This window comes from Heptranchias perlo, chromosome 1 (genome assembly GCF_035084215.1).
Source record: "Heptranchias perlo isolate sHepPer1 chromosome 1, sHepPer1.hap1, whole genome shotgun sequence".
NCBI classification, from domain to species: domain Eukaryota; kingdom Metazoa; phylum Chordata; class Chondrichthyes; order Hexanchiformes; family Hexanchidae; genus Heptranchias; species Heptranchias perlo.
Window position 1 is genome coordinate 19,287,705 of NC_090325.1, and position 20,789 is coordinate 19,308,493.

The 20,789-nt window shown below is 44.5% G+C and overlaps 1 protein-coding gene across 1 annotated transcript in view; it reads right to left on the reverse strand.

Annotated features, from left to right (window-relative positions):
- ctnna2 (catenin (cadherin-associated protein), alpha 2) overlaps window positions 1-3,393 on the reverse strand; it is a 1,371,619-nt gene extending 1,368,226 nt beyond the window's left edge. The window contains exon 1 of the mRNA XM_067981945.1: window positions 3,043-3,393. The gene's annotated coding sequence lies outside the window, so the exon portion shown is untranslated. The remainder of the gene's footprint in view (window positions 1-3,042) is intronic.
- Window positions 3,394-20,789: the final 17,396 nt, after the last annotated feature.

The window sequence follows — 20,789 nt, forward strand, 5'->3', positions numbered from 1 at the left end:
ACTTAACTGGACCTGCCATATAAATACTGTGGCTACAAGGGCAGGTCAGAGGCTGGGTATTCTGCGGCTAGTGACTCACCTCCCGACTCCCCAAAGCCTTTCCACCATCTACAAGGCACAAGTCAGGAGTGTAATGGAATACTCTCCACTTGCCTGAATGAGAGCAGCGCCAACAACATTCAAGATGCTCGACACCATCCAGGACAAAGCAGCCCACTTGATTGGCACCCCATCCACCACCCTAAACATTCACGCCCTTCACCACCGGCGCACTGTGGCTGCAGTGTGTACCATCCATAGGATGAACTGCAGCAACTCGCCAAGGCTTCTTCGACAGCACCTCCCAAACCCGGGACCTCTACCACCTAGAAGGACAAGAGCAGCAGGCACATGGGAACAACACCACCTGCACGTTTCCCTCCAAGTCACACACCATCCCGACTTGGAAATATATCGCCGTTCCTTCATCGTCGCTGGGTCAAAATCCTGGAACTCCCTTCCTAACAGCACTGTGGGAGAACCTTCACCACACGGACTGCAGCGGTTCAAGAAGGCGGCTCACCACCACCTTCTCAAGGGCAATTAAGGATGGGCAATAAAAATGCCAGCCTCACCAGCGATGCCCACATCCCATGAACGAATAAAAAAAACACTAACCTCTTGTGTGGGACTTTATCAAAGGCCTTCTGAAAATCCAAATAAACCACATTCACTGGTTCTCCCTTATCTTTTCTATCAGTTGCATCCTCAAAAAACTCCAGTAGGTTTGTGAAACATGATTTCCCTTTCATAAATCCACATTGACTTTGTCTAATCCCATTGATATTTTCTAAGTGCCCTGTTATCACATCCTTTATAGTACACTAGCATTTTCCCTACTACTGTTGTTAGAGGAGGTTCAATGCAGGTTTTTAGAATTAGGAAGGGTTTAGATCAAGTGCATATATTTAAAAAACATTTCCAGTGGTTGGGGAGTGACAAAGGGTCATCAACTTAAAAATTTCAGTGAGGAGAACTCTTTTAAGGGAAAACTGAGTAAATATTTGAAGCAGTGGAAGATACAAAGCTACAGAAAGAGCACAAGGCAATGCAGTTAGTTTTGGATTGCTCTCGGAAAGAGTGAGTACATATATGATGGACCAAATGACATCTTTCCTTGTTTTCAACTTTAATGGTTGTAAGGAGTGACTATGTGGGCAATACAGAGCGAAGAAAGATATACTGACTGCATTGAGGCAGATAGGAATGGAATCACAATTTGAACAGATCATGGAAGAAGTAATTATCAGCTGTTTTGAAAGGCAGACAGAAGTTGAAGGGGGATGAATAGGGGTAGTACTCACATCGTTTGGTGACTTTGACCAGGGCAGACCTTTAGTGTGAACAGGACAGAACAGAAAGAATTCAAACAAGGAGTGGTAGAAGATGGGTATGAAGTTTCTTTCAGGGATGAATAAGAATTTAAGGACATTAAAGAGGAAGGGGAGGTTAGAGATACAATTCCATTCTTTAAAATCCACTGACCAAACTTGTGTGCATCTGCTTAGATAACTGTTACAGATTGTAAAATGAAACTCAAGCTGTTTTCATGTGCTGAACACAGATTAGAGCCATTTATGCACTTGGCTAAGTGCTCTTCACAACTGTCTCTGAAATTTCTTCCAGAGCATCCTAGAAAAATGTCCTACTCTACTGACTGAAATACAGTGAGAATCCAAATTAAATAAGATGCAACACATTATTCATCCAGGTGACATTTACAGCAACTGGCCAACAAAACATTAATCATCCTGGCAGGAGATAGAGGTTGCACCCCAAGTTTTCAAATCATGAAATCTACAACAGCATTTAAATAATCATTCAACAAACAATCACGGGAAAAAAAGTGTACTTATTCCAACAAGGTTCCCCATTTTTGCTAAAAAGTTCTTAAATTGCCACAACAGGTTCATTAATGCTAACTCAAAAACTGTTCCTAAACAACTTTCTAACCTATGAAGAATTACTCATTCTGGTTTTAAAATATAACCCATTCGGACATCTGTCATTCTTAAAAATAAAAGGGGTTCTCGTTGCAATCTGTCTCACTTCTGATCAGAGAAATCTTATTCCAAATTCAATGTTGAAAACTCTGAACTTTACAAATCCGGAGGTGGGTAATAAAACAAATAAAACAACGCACTTTCTGGGAGGAGGGAAAGTTTTTTTTTAAAAAATGTAAAAACATGGGATTTGCAATAGACCCTGAAATATCCCACGGTGAAAAGTCACCCAGCAGCAGATGGGGAGAGGATCAGAGAGACAAGAGCGGATTCAGCACCCCCCACAAGCCAAAATAAAAAGCGCTTGCTTAAAAAAAAGCCGATACCGTGATGGCACATTTCTCATCACCGTCAGCTCAAAGATACATTAGTAATAATTAAAAAGGAAAATGCTTTGCAAGGATTTTACTTTGTATATTTCATTATTTCTTTTTAGCAAAATCTCCGCGGCCTGTACTACTCCTACAGGCCCGGCCAGCGTTGAGTGAATGCAAAATAATTTTTCCTTAATTGAAAAAAAATGCAGGTCGGCATTTCTAATTTTTCATATATGTAAAAAAAACAGCATTTAAAACCCGTTAGGAAATGTCAGGCGGCTCTATATAAGGGGACGCTGTACAAAAGCAAGACTTTTCCAACACATACATTTTAAAACAAAACTCAGTATTGTATTTTATTGCTAAACAAAATTAGTTAAACCCATGATTGTGCAGGTTATAAATCTTTCAAAAAAAATAATTTCGGCCATAAAATATATTTTGCAGAGGAATAAACATCACTTTTAGTAAATGCACAATCATGAATTATGACTTGTTTTTTTTAAATCTCTCCTTTACAGACCAAGCATTGGGTTTAAATATTATATATATATATGTAGTTACAGATCTTAGATATTAATATACTAAAACTATGAAATGCACAGAACATATGTGAATGCTAAAAAATAAGAGCAACAAAAGACTGTGAAAAGGATAATTTTCAAATGCACTCCAATACGCACCTGCCGGTTTCTTTTCTTTTTAAATTGCGAAGTGGAAGTACAGTAGTTATGTTTATCTGTGTGTTTCTTTCAATGATTGTTGCCTGTGATTTGAATCCCTCCTCTCAAGTCTTTCTCGCAGTGTAGCTCTTGGTGTCTATGGTGATGGGGAGGGTGGTGGTAACAATAATGATGGGAGTCTCACAGCTGCTGCCTACTACCGTCGTTCGGCAATCTCTTATACACACCAAAAAACACTACAAGACAAGAAAGATGTCGCTGTCTTTTTTTTTAACTCCCCCTCCCCAATCACACCGATGATGACGACGACGCTAAATAGACGACCGTGCGTATTTACACCAGCGCTGTCACTAACTCTGCCCCACGAATACTCCTGTATACAAAAAGCACTCTGCCCGCTCCAAGCACCCGTGCAGCTGCCAAATAGTGAGCACCTCAGCCAGGGGCGGCGCCAGATCGGGGTTGGCCACGCCCACTAACTGCCTAGCCAGCCAATCAGTCCGTCCCGCGCGCTCACGGCGCGAGCAGGCCGGCACGAGCGCACCCCTCCCCGCCTATCACCGTCGCTCGCTGTCACTCGGCCACCCGCCGCGCGAGGGTGGCGCTCCTGCGCTTGTAAGGTGAGGTTAACGGTAAAATTAACGGTCACTCCTCGTTCCCGCGCCCCCCTCCCCCACCTCACTGGGCATCATACTGCGCAGGCGTTCTTCCGACCCTGGCTCATACCTGCCAAGGGTTTGGTCTGGACTGTTGCTCATTTTGGTTTTAAAATGTCACTCACCTGCTTAGATATGCTATGCCCTTAAAAGAACAAACACAGATCCTCACGTTTTAAATGGGTTTCTATCAGTCCCACTCTTTTTTTAAAAATACAAACAAGGTCGGTGATTTGCAGCTTTCACTGAAAAATGGGTAGAACAATGGAATTCAGTCACTAAAGAAGAAAGAACTTGCACTTTATTACTCGAGGATTTGAGTACAGGAGTAAGGATGTCTTACTGCAATTATGTGGGGCCTTAGACTGCACCTGGAGTTTTGTGTACAATTTTGGTTTCCCTCACCTGACGAGGGAGCAAAGCTCCGAAAGCTTGTGATTTCAAATAAAGCTGTTGGACTATAACCTGGTGTTGTCCGACTCCTTACCTAAGAAAGGATATACTTGACATAGAGGGAGTTCAACGAAGGTTCACCAGACTGATTCCAGGGATGGCGGGATTGTCGTATGAGGAGAGATTGCGTAGACTAGGCCTGTATTCTCTAGAGTTTAGAAGAATGAGAGGTGATCTCATTGAAACATACAAAATTCTTTCAGGGTTCGACAGAGTAGATGAAAGGAGGATGTTTTCCCTGGCTGGGGAATCTAGAACTGGGGCTTACAGTCTCAGAATAAGGGGTAGGCCATTTCGGACTGAGATGAGAAATTTCTTCACTCAGAGGGTGGTGAATCTTTAGAATTCTCTACCCCAGAGGGCTGTGGAGGCTTAGTCATTGAGTACATTCAAAACAGAGATCGATAGATTTCTAGATATTAAAGGCATCAAGGGATATGGGGATGGTGCAGGAAAATGGTGTTGAGGTAGAAGATCAGCCATGATCTTGTAGAATGGCGGAGCAGGCTCGAAGGGCCGGATGGCCGACTCCTGCTCCTATTTCTTATGTTCTTATATAACTCATTTCACATCCTCAGGTCCTTTTACAGCCAATTACTTTTGAAGGATAGTCACTTGTAGTGTAGGGAAGGTACCCATTAAAATCCTGCAATCCCACATAATACATTTTGAGTTGGTCAATCACGGTAAATAAGTGAAATAAAAACAGAAAATGCTGGAAATACTCAGCAGGTCAGGCAGCATCTGTGGAGAGAGAAACAGAGTTAACTTTTCAGGTCGATGACCTTTCATCAGAACTGGAAGAAGTTAGAGATTTTACAGTTTTTAAGCAAGTACAGAGGCAGGGAACAGATAGGGAAGGAGGAGGGGTGAAAAGAACAAAAAGAAAGGCCTGTGATAGGGTGGAGTGCAGGAGTGATTAAATGACAAAAGGGATGATGGTGCAAGGCAAAGGGGGGTGGTAATGGGACAAGTAAAAAAAACAAAAATAAAAACAGAAAATGCTGGAAAAGCTCAGCAAGTCAGGCAGCATCTGTGGAGAAAGAAACAGACTTAACGTTTCAGGTCGAAGATCTTTTGTCAGAACTTTGACCTGAAACATTAACTCTGTTTCTCCACGGATGCTGCCTAACTTGCTGAGCTTCTCCAGCATTTTCTGTTTTTATTTCAGATTTGCAGCATCCGCAGTATTTTGCTTTCAAAAAAAATCAAAAAATGGGTCTAGAGGAGGTGTGAATGGCAACAGCAGAACCATTACATCAGCACCCGCTGTCCAAAAAAATGGGAGCATTGGTTATGCTCTGAAGTTATTGAAATCAATGTTGAGTCCGGAGGGTTATAAAGAGCCTAATCGAAAGATGAGGGGCTGTTCCTCAAGCTTCAATGGAACAGTGTAGGAGACCGAGGTCAGAGTGGGAGTGGGTCTGGAAGCTCAGGATCACACTGACTTCTCTGTCCTCTGCCTCCTACACTGTTCCAATGAACTTTAAAGAATTAAATCTCTAACTTCTTCCAGTTCTGACGAAAGGTCATCAACCTGAAACATCAACTCTGTTTCTCTCTCCACAGATGCTGCCTGACCCGTTGAGTATTTCCAGCATTTTCTATTGTTATTTCAGATTTCCAGCATCCACAGTATTTTGCTTTCATTTTACTGTAAGTGGCCCTGATCAAAATCAGGTTTCCCGATCTCCAGTGATTAGCTGGGCCACATATATCAGCAGTGGTTTCAGGTTTAATCCCCAGTCTGTGTTGAGTTAGCTGCTGTCAGCTGGGGTAGCAATAGAAATTACAATTGCCCTTGGAGTTGGAAAAGCAGAGGGTAGAGAGCATAGTGCTGCAGAAAGCCGCAGATTGAAGCAAGATCAATGGAGGGATTTGTAACTAAAGTTGAGGAGTTTGAAATGAATACACTGGGAGAACAGGGCACCAATGGAAGTTGGTGAGGATAGGTCTGATTGGTACTTAGTGGACGAGTTGGAGTTTGTGTAGGGTTAAGCTCTGGACACCATCAGGAAATGCATTGGAGAAAAGGAGTCTGGAGGCAACAAAGACATGAATGAGTGCCACTGATGTAATTTGTGTTGTTCTGATCAGTCAGCCTAATTAGATTGAGTGTGATACTTAAGCAAGGAGTTCTGAACAGAGTGGGTATGATAGAGTGAACAGGAAGCTAACCGAACTTTAACTAGACCAAGCACTTGAATTATATTTCTTGTTGAAGTATCAGTCTGGAAAAGTCAGAGGGTTCAGACAATCCTGTCAGTGGAGCAGGCAGAGGTTGGATATCTTATAAGACAGTAGTGGCCTTATCATGTTCATGTTTCATGTAAATTAGTTTTAACCACAGTTGGTACCCATCAATCAGACACAATGCCGATTTTTTCTTTTTTGAGTAGAAGCTAACTTTTGTGCCCAGCCATTATTATAGTTGTAACTCAACTCTCCTGGACAGCCATGGTCAGTGGTGACCTCCTGCATCGCTCATATCACTCACAAAGTATCCACAGATAGGATATAATGTCAGCTTGATCAGTTGGTAGCAGTCTCACCTCTGATTGAAAAGGTTGTGGGTTTAAACTTCATTCCGGGGCTTAACCATATAATTTAAACCAATGGTTTTAAAACAGTTCTGTTCTCAGGCTCAGGGTTGGGGGGAGACATCAAGGACCAGAGAGACGGGCATCATGTGTTGGGGAGGGCCGGGGAAGATCACAATCGGTGGTCGGGGGGAAGGAAGTGGGGTGGCCTAGAGGTCGGGGGGGGGGGGGGAAGTGCGGGGTGGGGAGGGACATTAGAGGTTAGGTCCAGGACCTAGAGATCAGAGGTCAGGGATCTCGGAGCCGGGAACGGTGGCAACTGGGATGGTGATTATGGTAAGTACTTGACTTTTTTTTTATTTAGGCGATGTTTAGGGTTGGTGGTCTCAAGGCAAACCAATGTTGCAGCGGGCCTAATGCCTGCTTCAGGCAAGGGTAAAGGACACCTCTTGTTTGTCCTTACCCAGTATGGTGGATGACGCATTTCCTGCCTGCCATTATGGGGCCTTAGAAGGCTGCGTAGTGTCTGAAGAAACAGGCACTACATAGCCCAATTTAACTGCCGTTAACTTTAAAATATATATTTGACAATTGGCCTTGCTTCCCTCTGGGTCTGCCATTTTAGCCTTCTCTAACCTCTTCCTTGGGCCCTCATGACTTAGACTCAGTCATGCTACGTTGCCTTGATGCCTTGGTCTCCTCTGCTGCAGATCAGCTGGGGCCCAGGTACCTACAAAGGGTGGTTGCTGAAAGCTAGGCAGAAGGAAGGGTAAAGATTTTCCTGAATCCTGAGCCTAGTGATAAGTGATGTCAACTGTAAGTGATATCATAGTGCTTCACTGTAGGCCCACTAATTTTTAGGCTTCTCGGGTGGCTTCTTTGAGCCCAGGCTCATGTCCAAAACTCAGTGTGGAGTAACATTTTTTTTAAATGACTCCAAATGACAAATTGAACAAAGCGCAACTATTTTTTTAATATTCTAGTAGCTTCAAACAGCTTTAAAACTGTATTATCAATTTGAAGAGTAATATCTTTTAGTGGTGCATAGCTCCTTGTCACAATGGAAGGAAACATTTTCTGGAGTCTTAAAAAAAATGTTCAATCCTAGTCTGTTGTGATTTAGCTCATCACAATCAGGTTGGCACTAGGAGTTCTACAATTAGCCTCACCATCACTGGGTTAGGGTGGAGAAAAATCCACCAGGGTTACCACTCCTAATCAGTGTCCAGCTACTCCCACAGGGGAGTGGGACTAATTGGATAGCTCTTTTAAAGAGTCGGCATAGGCACAATGGACTGAATGGCCTCCTTCTGTGCTGTATGATTCCAAGATACCCGCATTGGAATGTGCACCAGTGAGCCAGTCATTTAAGGACACGACTGAGTTAAGCTTTGATGTTCCCAGCAGTCAAATAGCCGACCTGCATTCATTGTCTGGGCTTATACGTGAAGTATGGCTAATTGTTGAGGTACTGAAAGGCTGCTGGCACTCATGAAACAGTACTTACTATTTTATTCATTCATGGGATGTGGGCGTCGCTGGCAAGGCCAGCATTTATTGCCCATCCCTAATTGCCCTTGAGAAGGTGGCGGTGAGCTGCCTTCTTGAACCGCTGCAGTCCGTTTGGTGAAGTACTGTAGGATAAGTGAGTGCCATGAAAAAAGGGAAGAAAAAAATGTCAAGGTTAATCTTTCCAATATTGAACCTCATAGTTCTCTTAGCTTCGAGTCTTTGAAGTGGATCATCTGAAAAGATTTCAAAAATCACTTTATGCATTGCATTTCCCCAGAATGATATAAGGATCCAATATAAACTCTAATTTAGTTTTGATCTTGACAACATTTAGTCTGGGAAATTCCTTGGAGCTGCTCCCACTCTGCCAGCAATACTTCACCGGTAGTGCAGTGAATACCCATCCGTGACCAGTGGGCATCACAGATTAAACAGTGTCTTCTAGATGCTGATATAATAATATTATAATTTAACTGTTGAGGTGTTTTTTAGTTTTTTCTGTTGCTTTATTAAGCATGTTAGTTTAATTGGAACTTTTGTTTATTTTTTATTATATTATTGTTGCTCTAGAACACTTGTTGCAATGATTTTATGTTTTCTTTTGGTGACACTGGGGCAACTCAGTGTCACCCATATTGGTTCAATTAAGAAAGGCCCATTTACGCACGTAAACAGGCCTTACGCCTCACTTCTGCCGAAGTAATGCCAGCGGAAGGGGAGCAGCTCTGAGGAACTTCCTGACCTTAGTCTTTACCTTGGTAACATACCAAAGTGGCTGGCTTAATAGTTACAAATTGCCCATGGCTATATCTCGTTTTTTAAAGACAATATCCAGCTTTATCTGTGTATTTTGTTTCCAGTTTTGTGCTTCCATTCAGATGGTTTTGTAAATCTGAGCAGTCCTCAGTTTGATCGATGTCAATTTAAATCAATGCTCTCATTAATGTAACCATCAGTAATCCTTTGATCATGAAGATGATGGGTTGGAAATTATTAATTTTCTATGAATTTTGTCACTTTGTAGAACAATCCATAAAGCATTGGGTTTCCCATAATGTATATATGAACATCCTGTTACATTTGTTTGGTTGTTGCTACCGTTCTTGATGTTGACACTGTTTCTGCAGCAACCATTTTTATTGCTGTGTTAACAACATTGCATTTCAAAGTTATCCACTCTATATCTTGGCATTGAATGCCATATGCTAGGTCTGCCACAGTCATTTATGTCAGTGCAATATGGCTTCAGGTTGTCCTTCAATACATGCTTAAAATGCTTCTGCTGTCCTCGGAACAAATATTTTCCATATTTACCTCACTGGAAAGAACATGTTTCGGAAGTCTGTCGTCATCTATCCGAGCAGCATGTTCTACCCTACGGAGCTGTGCTTTTATTAGCATTGTCTGATTGCTATTTAATTTTTCCAATTTCAGTACAGTATCTCAAAACTGGTTATGTGTTTCTGCGATTTGATGAGCATAATGGATCAGGTGAAACATTGCAAGCTCCTTTATGGTAAAGGCAGATTTGGCAAATGAGCTCCTTACTAATTTTAGTTGAAAAGGAAGTTTTCTTGACCGTGTGCACATCTACATTCAGACCTTTTGCAACATTGTCACAAAGAGGCTCAGTGCAAGTACACAGCCCTGCTTGAACCTATCAGAGATATTGGGGCCGATTTTCAGATGGCCGAGCGGGTGCGTTGGGGGTGGGGGGCTCCTAAAATGGCAAACTCCTGGAGCGGGTTCGGAGCCCGGCTCCAACCTGCTGACTTCCGGGTTCCTCAGTGACGCGTTCGTGTGCGCGTGCAACTCCCGACTGCGGGACTCCCGCCGGCAATTAAAGCCGGCGGGATGCTGCTTCAGATAGTTAGTCAGACAGTTGAGGTACTTGACGGACCTCATTGAGTGGAGATTTTGGCACGGGTGAAATTTTGAAGGATCCTCAGCGTGTTTCCAGTGCTGTGGGAAACACTCCCTGTTGAAGCAGACGTGTTTCAGCTAGCAGCCAGTGGGAGATGCAAAGGATTATTTGACAGGCGGGGGAAAACCTCACTTATTGCAGCAGGGCAATCTGTCACTTCAGACAAAGATTTGGCTGCAACACCTTTATCTTTCCACTCAAAATTATTAATTTATACCCTAAACTCTGCTGTGCAAACACTTTTACTTACGTTGTGGACCCCATCAAACTCCACTGTCAGGATGAGGGGGGCGTCTTGGCTGCATTCATCACTTCGTCCGAGGACGAGCAACATCACCAGCCTCGCCTGGCATGCCGTCCACCTCCGCCATGTGGAGCTCCACAACACAGTGCTGCGCCACAGGCCCCTGCACAAAATAGTCGAGCAACTACACATACACCCACTGTGGAGTGACCCAATGGGTGGCATCAAGTGTGGGTGTTCATGGTGACCCTCATGAAAGGGACTATTACACAAACCAGTCAAGAATGGCCAAGACGTGGCAGTAGTGGTGACAATAATAATATTTAATGTGCCATTAACAAAAATCAAATATAAATAAAAAACATGACAAACCGTCAAACACCCGTGTGCATCCCCTTTGTGCTCACAAATGCTTCGCCTTACGCTTACGAGTACTTCTACGTGGTGCCTCCCCTGTGGCTGCAGCAGAGGCAGTGGCAGGTTGCTCTTGTTCATTCCCTGACCGATTAGATGCTTTGGGCCTACACCCTCTAGGTTTCGGAACCTGTGAGGGCCCCTCCATAGACTACTTCACCTGCACGTTTGCAGAGGCAGACCCGGCCACCTGGAGAGGAGGCAGCATTGTGGGTACTAGTTGAGAGGGGGCAACAGGTGAGACATGGGGGCGCTTTGAGTGGCGTCCCCACTTCCAAGTCCCTTTTCGCCATCATCCCTCTCCTGGGCCAGGCCCACATCACTCCTACTACCCTGCTGGACGACAGTTTGGAGGACATGTGTGAAATCCTGTAAGGCCAGTGCCAGAGTATCTGCCTGCCTGTTTAAGGCGGCAGAATGTTGCTCACCCTGAGTCCGAAGGGTCGCTGTCAGGGCCTCAATGGACTCATTGGTGAGCTGTGCTTGAAGCTCCACGGAGGCTAGCCTTCCCTCCATCGCAGACATTCCTGCACTTACCCATGACACTATCTCAGAGATGCCCTCACGTCCCATTGACAGTATCTCAGAGATTCCCTTCTGTACCTGCGCCACCATTCCACTCATGCAGGAGTTGGACTCCTCCATCCTCTGCACGATTGTGGAGAGTGTGCATGGCACTTGTTCCAGCACCTCGCAAATGCGCTACTGCCCCTTGATCATTCTCCTTTTCACAAATGGCCCCCAGTGTTCAGTATCTTGTGTCCAGCTGAGCAGAGCCTGGAGAAGGGTGCTCCCACCGACACGGACTCTCCACAGCTGCCCCTGCCATCAGTATCTGCTCGCGCTCACATGTATGTGGTGACTCACCATGTGCAAGCCCAACTAAGTGAGGACGGGGACCCACCAAGGTGTGTGTATCTGCGCTGGTGGATGGCTCACTCAGATGTAACAGTGCCGGCAGGTCCTCTGAGGAATCGCCCTCTGCCATCACGGCGGTCGCTGAAGGCCCTGTAAGAGAACAGAAGGCAATATTAAGCATGGTGACAGATGTTGAGGTGCTGAAGATGGCAAGGCATGTTAACATCATTTGCTATTGTGAGTGCTGACTGTTACAGTTCTGTCACCAGACGTTTGTTGGGTGCCAGTCTCGGCGTACCCGACGGACAGGCACTCGAGGGTGCAGCTTAGTTCCAAAGCCTCCTGCTCCACGTCTGTAAAGATGACCAGATGTTGCGGCACCCCTCCGGTCCTCGCCCTCTCTCATGCATTCTGGGCTCCCTTCTCCTATAAGGGGAGAAAGTAGAGAGGGGTGAGTGAGGGATGGTGACGCAGCCAACCGCTGAATGCATTGGTTTGGGTGAGGCTGACCGTGAAAGAGATGCAACAGAGGGTGAGTATGAGACAGATCCATGACATTGTATGCGGATTGGGTTGAGTGGTAGTGGTAGTGGCCACTTCCTCCCATTCGCCAGGTAGAAAATATCCCTCCTCCTCCTCACCCCATCCAGTAGGACCTGGAGTGAGGCATCGTTAAATCTGGGAGCAGCCTTTCCCCTGGGCTGCTCCATTCTATAATGTTGGTTGTTTGCTCCAGGAACAGCATTGGAGGACTGCCCCTTTAAATAGGGTTCCTCCAGCTGATAGCCTGTGATGCGGGTGCGCAGTCCGCCCGCTGCACAGGTTGACGACGGGAAACCCGGAAGCCACGGTAAGTGGCTTCAATTTGCCCGCGATCATGTGGGGAATGGACGGATTTTACTGGGCGGGTTACTGCCATCCTGCCTCCCTGGTAATATCGGGGCCATTGAGTGGTTCACAAAGGATAGCATCAGCACATATTCTGTTCAGCATTGCATCAATAGTTGCTAAACTATGTAAACATACTTTTTCAGAAATCCAATTTTGGACAGCAGTTTCTACAATGTAGATCTGCTTTTTTCAAGTGAGTAAAGACAGAATAGAGATTCCTGTTCTGTTCTTTACAATTTTCTTGCATTTGACATACGGAAAAATCATGTTGATTGTGCTTCCCTTTGTTCTGAATCCAGTCAGCGTTTCCAGAAGATTCTGCAACATTAGAGAAAAGATTATCGAGGAGCTCTCTGTTCAGAATTTTTCCAGCCACAAACGAGAGAGATACTCCAATAGTTAGCGCACTCACTTCTCTGTATGTTTGTAAATGGTAATAATGGTAATGATAATGGTAATAATGGTAATAATGTTTGCATCGTTAAGCTCCTGAGGAACTACACATTCTCTCCAGATTAGCTAAGAATGAATCTGCATAATAACAGTATTGCATCTGCATCTGCACGGACTGCAGCGGTTCAAGAAGGCGGCTCACCACCACCTTCTCGAGGGCAATTAGGGATGGGCAATAAATGCCGGCTTTGCCAGCGACGCCCACATCCCGTGAACGAATAAAAAAAAAATCTGTAGACCTCTACTAGAATACCATCGAGACCAGAAGCCTTTCCATTGTTAATGATTTTAACTCCTCCATTTTTTATGGACACCTTACCCATAACCTCATCAATGATGTTGGATGGACAACTTAGTAGATTGTCACAATCCCATCTTTGCAGCATCTCATCTTTGTTAGTGATTCTGTGGCCTTCCAAAGAGCCTTCAACCATAAACTTCCTTTTGATCGTTGTGGAAAAGTCTTATGTGTCCTGTTGGTCAACAAGTGATTGGATTTCATCTCCCTTTCTATCCCATTGTTGGTTTTGCATCTGCCACAATCTTGCTAAACCTGTGCTGCATAAATCCTTGTGACATGACAGCTACCAAATTGGGATTAGCCAGGGCATTCACATGTGCTCTTTGTTTCTTTATTTCTCATGGAGAAGTGTAGCTATCTCTGCATTGTATTAATCAGTGCTCATGGTGCAGTGTCTTGTAAACTCATCCACTTAGCCTTACCATCGATGCTTTAATATTCTGGAGTCTGGTTAGTACTTGTGCTGTGGTGATGTATTTACATAGCTCCAGTTGAACATTTGGATCTTTGAGACATCTGACATCTCATAGAATCATAGAAAGTTACAGCACAGAAGGAGGCCATTCAGCCCATCATGTCTGGGCCAGCCGTAAAAGAGCTATCCAACTTAATCCCACTTTCCAGCACTTGGTCCATAGCCCTGTAGGTTACGGCACCTCAAGTGCACATCCAAGTACTTTTTAAATGAGTTGAGAGTTTCTGCCTCTACCACCCTTTCAGGCAGTAAGTTCCAGACCCCCATCACCCTCTGGGTGAAAAAAATTCTCCTCAGCTCCCCTCTAATCCTTCTACCAATTACTTTAAATCTATGCCCCCTGGTCACTGAGCCCTCTGCTAAGGGAAATAGGTCCTCCATATCCACTCTATCTAGTCCCATCATAATTTTATATAGCTCAGTTAAATCTCCCCTCAGCCTCCTTTGTTCGAAAGAAAACAACCCCAGCCTATCCAATCTTTTCTTAAAGCTAAAATTCTCCAGCCCTGGCAACATCCTCGTAAATCTCTTCTGTACCCTCTCTAGTGCAATCACATCTTCTATCCTGTAACGTGGTGACCAGAACTGTACACAGTACTCAAGCTGTAGTGTAAGATTCTCAAAATTCACAGATCCCCAAAACTCAGAGAAAAACCCTAAAGAAATTCACCTTTTCTATGAGTATGGAAAACTTTGGCCATTGACTAAAATCCTAAGATGGAAGGATAGGTGAGAGGTCACCAGACGAATCAACAACACACACAGTGGAATGTGGGAGAATTACTGCTTCAGACATGTCTCTGTTTTAATGCAAAACCTACAGCAGGTGGTCAACACTCAGTACTAATTCGAAAGGCAGTAGGCCATTGAAAGAGGCAACTGCTGCAGGCATGGTGGGGCCAAGTCTTTGTTTTAAAGCAAAACCGAGCAACACCTAGGACGTTGGATATAAAAGGAAGCCTTATGTGGCAAGCTCTACAAATCGGAATTAACAATGACCCATCGGGAGAAGCAATTGCAACATGATGAGGGACCATCAAAAAGCCATCAAAGATTCTTCAGGACTTTGTAAGAACTGTTTAAACAGACATGAAGTGCCTTTTTTTTAAGTGACGAAGACCATTGTAAGAGAGGGATATAGAAGTGGAAACTCAAAAGCTCTCTCTCTCTGGCTTGCTGGCTCTTGTGTTCTGCTTCTCTTGTTCGGCCTGTCTCTGGAAGGAGAGCAGCTTCAAGCGAAACCAACAAACCCTACATGAGAGAACCGGTCAGCCAGACCTGCAAGTGCAAAGGATTGTTCAACAGCTCGGGAGGCGACAGTTCAACAAGGCGAGGGGGCAATAGAGAGAAGGTCAGCAGCTCTAGAAGCAAGCCGACACACAAGAAGAAACCAGAGCAACAGCCCCAGTGACCATCAGACACCTCGTGGCAACAAGGGCCTTACGAAACAACCAACCGAATATTGCCACCAACCAACCGGGTAATATTGGGCCACCGCGACCAAAGAAAACCAACTCAGGAGAAAACCAAAGATCCGCAAAGTTTCCACTCTACGATCTATTCCTGACTTACCTCTGGGTGAATTACTGTCAAGGATTGGTTTGCTAAGCATTCTCTCTGGTCCTTTCGAGTCCAACTTAGCTAGCTAAAGTGGGTTTGGGAGGGGTGAGGTATCTTTCCACTGTAATTTCCCTCGTGTGTACTGAAGTGTTCCCCATTTTATTAGAGTGTTAAGATTGTTGTGTTGTATTTTCTCTCTTGAATAAAGATCAAAGTTTCTTGCACCAAAACCAGTTGTCTGCTGCACTTTGTCACAAACCCCAAATAAGTCCAGTCTAGAACCCAGGGAGTGGGAGCGATTCAAACCGCTCAGAAGTCAGAGGTGAAGCTGACACACACCACCACCCCCTACAGTGGCCTAACCAATATTTTATACAGTTCTAGCATAACCTCCCTGCTCTTATATTCTATGCCTCAGCTAATAAAGGAAAGTATCCCGTCTGCCTTTTTAACCACCTTATCTACCTGTCCTGCTACCTTCAGGGATCTGTGGACATGCACTCCAAGGTCCCTTTGTTCCTCTCAGTATCAATGTCTGGTGGCTCAGTTGATCTAGATGTTGATTTTCAAGATGAGACTGAATGGTGAGCAACAGTTTGGACTTAATCAGGCGATGATCAGTCCAATAGTCTGCACCATGCAGCCTAATGATACCAATACAATAATGAGTATGTTGCATGCAAGTTTGAATCAAACCAACAATATGTTTCTCATTACCTAATGATACCAATACAATAATGAGTATGTTGCATGCAAGTTTGAATCAAACCAACAATATGTTTCTCATTACTCTGCTGCTACCTCCTGTTTTTCAGTCATTTTGTTTGTCTCTTTGCCAAGTACCGTTAATGTTGTGTTAGTGTTAATGGTACTGTTAATCTTGTGGAGAATTTGTTTACACTGTAGTAGAATTCAAAAACAATTTCTACATTATATGCGCCTAGAAATTACTGTTTGCGATAATAGCCTACAAATACTTATTTTATTCATACAAAACACATCTATTCACTTTTTTAATGGAGGTGTTAACCCACGTATTTAAAATAGTGGATGGAAGTGTTCATACACCAATATCGTAAACAGTAATGATTTGCCTCTTTTGCTAAATCCTCATTACAATTTGTGGAATATTATGGTCATTCCCCATTGCTGTAAAGTTGTGGGAATCAGCAAAGTTGTTCTTTTGAGTAAGGTTTAAGCTGATGCACAAGGGCACAAGATACTTATGGATAAGCAAAGTCATTTGGCCCAACTTAATCCAGAACAACTCTACATTCCCTCCCTCCCCACTGACACCGCACCCCCCCCACCTCCACATTGCTGCATCTAATTGTTTCTTAAATGATTTCAGGGTTTTCGCCTCCACCATTCTGCTTGGAAGTGTTGATCACTCTATGGGCATAATTTTGACCTTGGGTAATATTGTAAAAGGGACAATATCGATTCAGCCGCCCATTATACATCTCTTCCCATTTTTATTTCCAGTGTTGAAAAAAGATCGGAGGAGATGAATAACAGGTGGCTAAATCGATATTGCCCGTTTTACACTATCACCCAAAGTCAAAATCACCCCCTATATTTGAAGAAGAACCTCTTGATATCATTCCTAAAATCATCTTTTACTAATTTGAACCTATGTCCCATTGTCCAATTAAATTTAAATTAATATTCCAGATTAACATTTTCCATACCATTTACGACTATCTTCTATGCCTCTATAATATCACCTCTCAGACTTCTCCTTTCCAGGCTTAAAAGCCCTGGTTTCTTCCATCTTTCCTCATTTTTCAGACTCCTGGAACTTATGGCTTTTCTCTTCACTGCGTCCAGTTATGGAATGTCTCCCTTGTTTCTCAGCGACTTGAACTGGATACAGCACTTAAGATGTGGTATGACCAGAGCACTGTACAGTTTTATCTCGGCTTCCACTGACTTGTATTCTACTGTTTTGACTATGTAGTTCAACTTTCTTTGCTTTGTTGCTGCTTTGTATTGTCTGGACATGTTGAGAATTGAGTCAACTAAGACTCCTAGCACTCTTTCAACTTCACTCACATACTTTGTTCAACTCATTCGCTAGTTTCTGGGCTGTTTCCTTTGATTCCACTTCTCTGCTTAGTTTGGTATCATCTAGAAATTTTACCAGTTTGCATTCAGTTTCAGAATCCAAGGGCGTGATTTTAACTTGGAGCTGGGAACTCAGCGGGTGGGTGGATTTGCGTCTGGGGAACCCAGAAGTCAAGTCTGTGCATTTAAATCCGCTATCACAACTCGATTGTAGTCAATAATCTTTGCTTCCGGGTTTTGCGTCTCCGAGCTGTGCAGCAAGCCCACTGTGCACCCGAATGACGTGATATAAAGCGCTGTATTTAAATGGCCAGCCCAAGAATGGATTTTGAAGCAGAAAGGAGAAATGGAGTCCAGGAAAGCAAAGGCTGCCCCTAGATTTAATGATGCCTCCCTGGATGTACTACTGGCTGCAGTGAGAGCCAGGAGGGAGGTAATGTTTCCAAGGGATGGCAGGAAGAAACCTGGCTCTGTAACCAAAAATGCTTAGCTGGAGGTGGCAGAAGAGGTGAGCAGCAGGAGCACAGTGCCCAGGTGTTGGGTTCAGTGCAGGAAGCGTTTTAATGACCTAACCAGATCAGGAAGAGTGAGTACAGTTTGCTGATTCAGCCACAACCTGTGTTGTTCAGCAACCCTCCCCCACCCCCATCACTGTGTGGGCACATCTACCCCATCACATGACTCCTCACACCCATCTAAGTGTCAGCAGCAGCAACCATCCTTCACTTTCTATGCACTTCCTCAACTGCCCATTTATTCACCCACCACTGCCACTCATCCCAGTGCTGATGCAATGTGATGTATCTGTCTGATAGTCATTCTCTGATGCATCTCTTTCATGGTCAGCCTCACCCAAAGCAATGCATCCATCGTCTGAATAAGTCACCTTCAGTCAATCACAGATTTGTTTTTTCTCCCCTTGTAGGAGAAGAGAGCACAAAACACAAGAGAGAGGAGCAGAACTGGAGGTGGCCCACCACATAGTGGAGGTGACAGATGTGGAGGAGGAGGCCATGGAAATAAGTCGGACCGTCGCATGCCAATCCATCGAAGATGGAGAGGCTAGCAACCTGCAGATGACTGGTGACAGAACTTTAACATCTTTCACGCACATGATGAATTGATTTTATCAATGAAGTAACTGCCAGATCTTAGTATGGTCATTGGAAAGATAGAGTCATAGAGTCATAGAGTTATACAGCACGGATAGAGGCCCTTCGGCCCATCGTGTCCGCACCGGCCATCAAGCCCAGTCTAATCTAATCCCATATTCCAGCATTTGGTCCGTAGCCTTGTATGCTATGGCATTTCAAGTGCTCATCCAAATGCTTCTTGAATGTTGTGAGGGTTCCTGCCTCCACAACCCTCTCAGACAGTGAGTTCCAGACTCCAACCACCCTCTGGGTGAAAAAGTTCTTTCTCAAATCCCCTCTAAACCTCCCGCCTTTTACCTTGAATCTATGCCCCCTTGTTATAGAACCCTCAATGAAGGGAAAAAGCTCCTTAGTATCCATCCTATCTATGCCCCTCATAATTTTGTACACCTCAATCATGTCCCCCCTCAGCCTCCTCTGCTCCAAGGAAAACAAACCCAATCTTCCCAGTCTCTCTTCATAACTGAAGCGCTCCAGCCCTGGTAACATCCTGGTGAATCTCCTCTGCACCCTCTCCAAAGCGATCACATCCTTCCTGTAGTGCGGCGACCAGAACTGCACACAGTACTCCAGCTGTGGCCTAACCAGTGTTTTATACAGCTCCATCATAACCTCCTTGCTCTTATATTCTATGCCTCGGCTAATAAAGGCAAGTATCCCATATGCCTTCTTTACCACCTTATCTACCTGTTCCGCCGCCTTCAGGGATCTGTGAACTTGCACACCAAGATCCCTCTGACCCTCTGTCTTGCCTAGGGTCCTCCCATTCATTGTGTAGTCCCTTGCCTTGTTAGTCCCTCCAAAGTGCATCACCTCGCACTTTTCCGGGTTAAATTCCATTTGCCACTGTTCCGCCCATCTGACCAACCCATCTATATCGTCCTGCAGACTGAGGCTATCCTCCTCGCTATTTACCACCCTACCAATTTTTGTATCATCAGCGAACTTACTGATCATACCTTTTACATTCATATCCAAGTCGTTAATGTAGACCACAAACAGCAAGGGCCCCAGCACAGATCCCTGTGGTACCCCACTGGCCACAGGCTTCCAGTCACAAAAACAACCTTCGACCATCACCCTCTGCCTTCTGCCACTAAGCCAGTTTTGTATCCAAAGTGCCAAGGCACCCTGGACTCCATGGGCTCGTACCTTCTTGACCAGTCTCCTGTGCGGGACTTTATCGAAGGCCTTACTGAAATCCATGTATACCACATCCACTGCGTTACCCTCATCCACACGCCTAGTCACCCCCTCAAAAAATTCAATCAAATTAGTCAGACATGATCTTCCCTTGACAAAGCCATGTTGACTATCCCTGATTAATCCTTGCTTCTCCAAGTGGAGACTAATTTTGTCCTTCAGAATTTTTTCCAATAATTTTCCTACCACTGATGTTAGGCTCACTGGCCTGTAGTTCCCCGGTTTTTCCCTACTTGAATAATGGTACTACATTAGCGGTTCTCCAGTCCTCTGGCACATCCCCTGTGGCCAGAGAGGTTCTGAATATATGTGTTAGAGCCCCCGCAATCTCTTCCTTTGCCTCACACAGTAGCCTGGGATACATTTCGTCCGGGCCTGGGGATTTATCCATTTTTAGGCCTGCTAAAACCGCCAATACCTCCTCCCGCTTGATGTTAATATGTTCGAGTATATCACAGTCCCCCTGTCGTATTTCTCTGCCTACGTCGTCCTTCTCCATAGTGAAAACAGATGCAAAAAATTCATTTAGAACCCCTCCTACATCTGCCGGCTCCACACACAGATTGCCATTTTTGTCCCTAATGGGCCCTATTTTTTCCCTAGTTATCCTCTTACCCTTAATATACTTATAAAACATCTTAGGATTTTCCTTTATTTTGCTCGCCAGAGTTTTTTCATGGCCCCTCCTTGATCTCCTAATTTCCTTTTTAAGTATCCCCCTGCACTTTTTGTACTCCTCTCGGGCTTCCTCCGTCCTTAGCCTTTTGTATCTGCCAAAAGTCCTCCTTTTTTTCCTAATCCATTCTCGTATATCCCCTGACATCCAAGGTTCCCTGGAGTTCTTGGAACCACCCTTGACCTTTACGGGAACATGTTGCCATTGTATGGTCTCAATCTCCCTTCTGAAAGACTCCCATTGCTCCGATGCGGATTTTCCTACAAGCAGCTGATCCCAGTCCATTTTGGCCAGATCCTGCCTTATCCTATTAAAATCGGCCTTCCCCCAATTTAGAACCTTTATTTCCGGCCCCTCCCTGTCCTT